Raw genomic sequence first — 8,390 nt, 5'->3', positions numbered from 1 at the left:
GCAGAGTACCACTTTAACCAGCACTTCAGCCAAATAATTGTTAGTCATGATGCATCATGACAAGCAGTAGTGCATGTACTAACATTTTGGTTGCAGGGGAGATTACATGACACCCACCTGGTAAACCTCCCTCCTTCTGTGGGAATCAGTATATGGAGCATGTACCAGTCACATAATTCCAATTAAATATTCAGTTGCTAGAAAGAAATCTTCACACAGCACTCAAAATCAAGATCTTTATTTCATGAGGCATGGCACTTCACTTAAGTTGAGGGGACAGATCTGGGCTTAACATAACACACTTCTCCACTGGACACTACTACAGTAACTCGAGAAGTCCTTTCTGCTGCAGACACATCTCTCCCTGTTGGGGTGGAGGAAGTGTTCACATGAAATTCATTTAGTCATGCCAGACAGAAAAAAAACAAATACATTCCTAAAGATAATGTGTTCAACTTACTTTGTCTGGTACAGCTCGGCACACAAGATTGAGCAGCAGTTGGCTGACATACAGATGTGCTGCAGTGGATATACACCTGAAAAAGAGCAAACCACTCAGTAAAGGACACCTCGTTTCCCTGTACAATTTGAATAATCCAAAAGTGTTACCGTCTGTTGCAGAGGTGCCATAGAGGCAGGATCCACAAACGTGAACATCTTGAGGACAAAGCGCTTGTAATGGCTAGGGAACTGGAGACCAGGTGACCCATCAACTGGAATTGGCATGGTCAGGTAACGATCACCCTGGTAGGGGCACCTAAAGAGGACACAAATCAGTATCAGCCTGTACTAGAGCACTCCACAAAGTAGCAGTACAACTCACCCATCTACCAGAAGATCCCACTGAGGATGGCTGAAGGGGTCAGGGGAAGATGTTGCCCAGCAGTGTCCCAAGATCAGGGCAATATTGGGATCAGTTCTCCCCAACATGCGCACTTCCACAAACACAGGCTCCCTCAGAACCTTAGTCACAGGGTAGTCAGCATCACTAGTATGAGGTATAGGCTACTTGTTCTGTTGAGAAAGAAGGTAATTGGAGAAACCAGAGAAAAGTAAAATACATCCATGCCAATACACAGGAGCCTTACCTAGTGGACAGCCCTTGACAGTACATTGACCATTGCCCAGTCTTAATTCTACTCTGAGGGGTCCAGAAGCAACTACAGGTAGAAGAGGATCATTGGAAGAAAGCTGAACAGACAATGCCTCAACAGCTGTAGTAGAATACCTGCACTGGAAGTAAAGCCTTGAAAATAGAAACAAGAGGTTAGCAATAACCCACAGACCAGTAGTGTACCATTTCATTTACAAGGGACAATGAGATGCCTGATCTGTTCAGGGTACATGTTCTAGGTGAAAATAAATAAAATAATCCAGACACTTGTTCCACTCTTCTTTGTGGATAGTACACGTTTAAGAATTTGGAACTAGACCAATCCAAACAAGCAGAAGCACACCTGATTCAACAAATGTAATTCAATGGGCTTGGTCTTAAGAGCACTGCTGCATTGCTCAAATTATATATTGACAACAACCACCCCTCAGGAGACTGCTACCAAAGCCTCCATCCACAAACAAATAATTGCCAAGAAGCAGGTGGTTCTACTCACTCAAAATGGCTGTCTCTTGTGATTGCTCCAAGTGGTCCTAGTCCAACTTCATAGGAGGAGGACATTTTGTTCTCATAGACCACATAGTCACCTAGCACCTGGAAGAAGGAGACAAGTGGATACACAATCATGGCATATTCCCCACATGTACAAGACCCAGCTACCTGAAACTGAAATGTTCCAATACAAACCACTGCTATTGTGCCACAAGCAGTCACAGGAAACTGGTAAATAGCAAAGCTTGCAGTATAATCCACAGCACTGCAGGAGCCATTACTTCCTCCCAATAGGCTGATTGAATCCAGGCTCAGTCTGGGCAGTGTTGTATCCCTGGCCACCACCAGTACAAACTGGCCATCTACTGTGCACTGGACAGTCACTAGGAACAAGAAAAAAAACAGCCATCAACAGAATTCAGGAATACCTCAAGCAACAGGATTCAGCCACAGTATCAGAAGATTGCCTAAACCAACTTACCAGTGTTCCCATAGTAGCAGTTGTGTCCATCAAAACAGCAGTTTATTGCAGCACAGTGAGCAGCATCTATGCTAGGTTCTCCACAAGGAACCCCGAAAACATTATCCACTCTACATTTATCAATGCTCACCACTGGCTTAGTACCACTAGTAAGAGGAATAGCTGCTGAAGGAATCTGAGGCTGCTTCACAGACTGTGGACCCCATTGGTAAACTGCAGCAAAGCTTACATGACCATATAGGATGCCAAACACTACACTAAACCACATTATTGCTGCTATCCCAAAGGAATAACAAGTTGTCCTCATTCAGAGCTTTTATTTTGTTTTCCTGCCAATTTGTCAAAAGCCCAACCTCCTAATTAACAGGAAATTGTGTTCCAGCCTGGTAAATCCATGATCCTGAGAAATTCTGTGATGAGTCTGTTGGGGGTCATGAGTAGACAAATTCTGTCATTATTCTGCCGGCTGCTAATTTTGCCTTTCATCAGCTGAAGTAAAATACAAAAGGTACGAGCTGTCGGGTTATGAGAACTAAATATATTTAAAATGCAGAAACCGCTATAAATAAATTATACATTTGGTTAGAACCTCAGCAAAAATCTTTGTGATTATAATTCAGAATAAAATGGCTAATCACGGTTCTAAAAGTGTTCACAAAATGGCCGAACCTCAAGTAATTTATGACCCAATAAAACTCAGAATGGCATGTATCTATGTCACGGGGGTGTGAGGAGTAGATTTTAAGGGAGGCGGACACACTCGCTACAACACAGAATTTAATAGAGAGATAACAAAACAAACGAACTAGAGTAGAAACACGAAATAACACTACTAGACTGGGGCATGAAACAGGCAGGAGACAACAAGAAACGAAGACTACGAAAACGTTTGGGAAACAGAACGAGCAAGAGAACAACACATGAACAAAACCAAACACAAACACAATGAAACAAAATGACCGATAACAGGAAGTGAGGGAAGAGGGCTTAAATAAACAAACTTAACTAGACACACCTGACACAGATAACGAGGGACAATGACAAAAGAGGCGGAGGTTAGAGTGAAACGAGGGCAGAGCTAGGAATGACAACAAACAGACAGAGCCACATGGAAGAGAAAAACAAACAGGAAAGTGCCAGGATGTGACAGACGCCCCCCCCCCCAACTCCCGGAGCGCGAAAAACTATACTCTCCAGGAGCAGGCGCAGGAGGGGGCCAGAAGAACAAGACAAAAAACGAAACTAGAAAAGACTCAGGATGGAGAAGGGAAACGAGAGAAGACAGGAGAAAACACACGTGACTGGACCTTTGATTGAACACTAAATGGGGACTGAGACGGAACAGGAGCAGATACACGTGACAAGACAGGTGATGGGACTGGGAACTGGACATGGGTCTGGACAGAGGGTTTAATTTGTGACTGGAGAGGACTAACAGGGAATTGGACATGAGACTGGACAAAGGGTTTAACAGTGTACTGGACTGGACTAGGCAGGGGAACAGGAACCAAGAGATTAACAGAGACTGGCATGAATACAGTGACAGGGACTGGAACGGAGACCAAGGCTGACACGGGCACAGGGACAAGGACAGAGACAGGAACCAGAACAGGGACAGATACAGGAACAAATACAACTGCAGGGTACCCAGGACTGGCAAAAGTCCAAGGGACTGTCCAAGGTGCCAGCCTGGGTACAGTTCTGGGGATTGGCCTCGAAGTCCTTGGGGCCGGAGCCACAGTCACAGGTTCAGAAATGGCCGGAGCCACAGTCACTGGATTAGAAATCGCCGTAGCCACAGTCTCATGAGCAGAAACGGCCGAAGCCAAAGTCACAGAGATAGGAGCAGCTGAAGGAGCCGTACTCACAAAACCTGCAGTGACGTTCACGGAGACAGGGGAACCTGCAGTGACGTCCACGGAGACAGGGGAACCTGCAGTGACGTCCACGGAGACAGGGGAACCTGCAGTGACGTCCACGGAGACAGGGGAACCTGCAGTGACGTCCACGGAGACAGGCAGAACTGCGACGACGTCCACTGAGGCAGGCGGAACTGCAACGACGTCGTTCACGGAGGCAGACGGAACTGCGACGACGTCGTTCACGGAGGCAGACGGAACTGCGACGACGTCGTTCACGGAGGCAGACGGAACTGCGACGACGTCGTTCACGGAGGCAGACGGAACTGCGACGACGTCGTTCACGGAGGCAGGGGACCCTACGATGTCGTCCAAGGTGACAAAAGAATGTGCGCCGACGTTCACGGGGACAGGAGAAACTGTGACGACGTCCACGGAGGCAGATGAATCTGCGACGTCGTCCACGGAGACTGGAGAAATTGCGATGACGTCCACGGAGGCAGAGGAATCTGCGACGTCGTCCACGGAGACTGGAGAAAGTGCCACGACGTCCACGGAGGCAGAGGAATCTGCGACGTCGTCCACGAAGGCAGAAGAATCTGCAACGACGTCCACGGAGGCAGAGGGATCTGCGACGTCATCCACGGAGGCAGAAGAATGTGCGACGTCATCCACGGAGGCAGAAAGATGTGCGACGACGTTCACGGAGGCAGAAGCTGCGACGTCGTCCACGGAAACAGAAGAGGCGGGCGTCGCTCTTTCGAAGACAGGAGAGGCGGACGCCGCCTTCAAGGAGAGCTCCAGGCGTGCCATGAGGCCTGTAAGCTTCTCCTGGAGGTCAGGAGTGAGCGCAGAGCGGTGCTTAGGAACTGGGGTCTTAGCGACGACGTCCATGGAAACAGAGGAATCTGCGACGTCGTCCATGGAGACAGGCGCGGCCGGAAGCGCCGCGCTGAGGAAGACAGGCGCGGCCGTAGGCACTGCGCTCAGGGAGACAGACGCGGCCGTAGGCGCTGCGCTCATGGAGACAGACGCGGCCGTAGGCGTTGCGCTCAAGGAGACAGGCACGGCCGTAGACGTTGCGCTCAAGGAGACAGGCACGGCCGTAGGCGTTGCGCTCAAGGAGACAGGCGCGGCCGTAGGCGTTGCGCTCAAGGAGACAGGCGCGGCCGTAGGCGTTGCGCTCAAGGAGACAGGCGCGGCCGTAGGCGTTGCGCTCAAGGAGACAGGCGCGGCTGGAGGAGCTGCGCTTACGAAGACTGGAGCAGCTGTTGGCGCCGTGCTCTCGGAAACTGGAGCTGAGGCGTCCAACGAGGCAGGTGCTCGTGCTGCTCGCCGAGCACGAGTTGAGGGTTTATCGGGTTTAGGGGGTCTGATGGGCGCACTCTTGAGGGATTCCCCCAGAGATGCGCCCCTGTTAGCCTTACCTGCGTTGTCCTGAGGTAAGAGGCTAACAGCCCCTACACATAACCCCCCCCCCAAGAATTTCCCCGGACCTGAGGGGATAATCCTCCAGCGAAGGGGAGACTCCAGCCTGCTTTCTCCTCCGGCTCCGTCGATTCCCGCTGGAGCAATTACTCGATTCATGAATCGAGTCTTCTGTTCGGGGAAAAGGAACCGCACCGGAGATGAGCTGCAGCCGTTGGCTCCATTCCGAGGCCGCTCTTAACGCCTCCTCCACGGGATCTTTGGGGCCTGTGCGGAACGGAGTCCGGCGAATTACACCTCTCCTAAATGGGTAGTCCATGCTAGCTGTGTCCTTATTTTGATCGGTCATTCTGTCACGGGGGTGTGAGGAGTAGATTTTAAGGGAGGCGGACACACTCGCTACAACACAGAATTTAATAGAGAGATAACAAAACAAACGAACTAGAGTAGAAACACGAAATAACACTACTAGACTGGGGCATGAAACAGGCAGGAGACAACAAGAAACGAAGACTACGAAAACGTTTGGGAAACAGAACGAGCAAGAGAACAACACATGAACAAAACCAAACACAAACACAATGAAACAAAATGACCGATAACAGGAAGTGAGGGAAGAGGGCTTAAATAAACGAACTTAACTAGACACACCTGACACAGATAACGAGGGACAATGACAAAAGAGGCGGAGGTTAGAGTGAAACGAGGGCGGAGCTAGGAATGACAACAAACAGACAGAGCCACATGGAAGAGGAAAACAAACAGGAAAGTGCCAGGATGTGACAATCTACAATAAAAATAATGCATTTTCTATCTAGCATTGAACAACATATTCCTAAATCTGACTTTGCAGTTTTTTAAGCATATTGTTCACACTTTGAGTGCAGGATCCAATATTTCAGGTCTTTCATAGTGCACTTTGTACAAAGATTCTGAGCCATTTGAGATTTAGCCATTACATTCAAGGACTGTGATCTATGTTTTATATGATGGAGTTTGAAGGCCACGGCAAATTCAGAGAACAATGTCAGATTTCTGAGAATATTATCTGAATAATCCTGAAAAAAATCTAAGATCAATTCTGAGAATAATCTCTGAATAATTCACTGCACTTATAAAGGGGCAGACACAGTGTAATTGTCAGAGAAACGGTGTAACTATGGTATAGATTTCAGGAATAAAAACATTTTTTCCACATCAGGACCACATAGTGATTGGTATTTAAACCCTGAATCGGTGCACGGACACATGGCATGTAGTTTCACAGGATACAATTAATGATTCCGAAAATTATGGATCCAGAGTGAGTGTAACTCCGGTGCCCACGAGGCTCGTATAATAAACTAAAGCCTTATGCATTGCGGTCAGGGCATGCACTGACAGGGTCGTCATGTTGTGTGGATGTGTTTAATAAATAATTCTCACTTCACTGACTGCTTCTTTCACAACTCAAGACTATTATTTTGTCTGTGTACATATTATGGAAAAATTATATCCCAAACAGTGATTCACAAAATTTTCTGATTATATTCTCTGAATTATACAGACTTTTTTACTGAAATATTCTGAGAATGTTCTCAGAATTATTCCAAGATTTTTCTCAGAATTATTCCGAGAATATTCTCAGAATTCTGACTTTATTGTAAGGGCCGATAAGGGATGAGGGGTGCGGACTGAAGGAGGGCGGACGCAAACGCTAATAACACAGACTTTATTCACAGGGAATTAACAAAACAAACACAACACGACTGGGACATGAAACGGGCGTGAAACGAGCAAGAGGAACGAGCACAAGAAACGAAACAAACAATACGAAGAAGCATACGAAGAACAGGGCAAACGAAACAAGGAACAACACGGCTTAAGGAACAAGGAACAACTTGAACGAAACAAGTAACAATGAACGACACCAGGAAGTGAGGGAAGGGGACTTAAATACAATAACAAACGAGAAACACCTGAAGACAATAACGAGACAGAGGCAGGACTAAGGTGGGGCTAGGGTGGAACCAGGGCGGAGCTAGGAACAACAACAAAACAAAGCCATGTGCTGAGAACAGGAAAACACGAGACGAGACGAGGGCGTGACATTTATTCTCTGAATTTATTTTGTTTTTTTCAACACTGTGGCCCTAAAACTCAGTCATAGTTTTAGTTGATCAAAGTTCAATGGAGAAAAAAACAGTACTTGACTAAAATATATATTCTAAATACTTTAAAAAAGATATGTGGTATATGATCTACACCATTTAGAGATTTGAAAACAGTTTTAAACATGTTTAATCATCTATTCTTAATAATTTGGCCATATAGATATGGAGAAGCCCATGTTAGAGCTAAAGTCTGCCATGAATGACTCTCATTCTTAATCACTTTAGGAAAGACTATCTTAGGTGTTTACTATCAGAGAAAACAGGTCGAACTTCCATGATGTAAAAAGAGGGTGTTAGAATGCTTTGTCACTCTCATATCACACACACACTAAAGCTGTTTTTATTTTTCATTCAGCACAATGAAGCCCAACTTACATTGGGTGTCAAGACTCTTCATTTCATGATGAGAACATGGTTTGTAGAAGCACTAGTTGCTCGTTCAGTTTTGGCCATGGATAAAAACATAAAATATATATATTATACCATATTTGTTTATATCTTGTTTCCCCATATACTTAATATACTACAGTCACTAAAGTATTTTGTAAGTAGGGCATATCATGCTTTAAGTGCATTCCTGTGTCAGGATTGCGGGGCAGACTGACTGAGGCGGACGCACTTGCTTAAACAGTGACTTAAATTAAACAAAAGATTAGAAAACAGATAGACAAACTAGGACAACATGACAGGAACCTTACATAAAGAAAGTCCCAGACTGAGACATGGACAGAAAGAGAAAACTGGACAAACAGGGAACTGGACAGCTAAACTGACAGAGCTACAGAGGCTGAACTAGAACACAGAACTAAACAGAGTAATACAAATAGACAAACCAAACAAACTCACAAAGCACATGGAAGAAA

At 46.2% G+C, this 8,390-nt stretch overlaps 1 pseudogene; it reads right to left on the bottom strand.

The window, feature by feature from the left end:
- Nucleotides 1-222: 222 nt before the first annotated feature.
- Nucleotides 223-2,370, bottom strand: LOC136701810 (zona pellucida sperm-binding protein 4-like; annotated as a pseudogene).
- Between the last annotated feature and the right edge of the window lie 6,020 nt (nucleotides 2,371-8,390).

This window comes from Hoplias malabaricus, chromosome 7, assembly GCF_029633855.1.
Source record: "Hoplias malabaricus isolate fHopMal1 chromosome 7, fHopMal1.hap1, whole genome shotgun sequence".
Classification (NCBI taxonomy): Eukaryota; Metazoa; Chordata; class Actinopteri; order Characiformes; family Erythrinidae; genus Hoplias; species Hoplias malabaricus.
The sequence above is the reverse complement of the archived record's forward strand: the minus strand, read 5'-3'. Positions and strand labels throughout refer to the sequence as shown.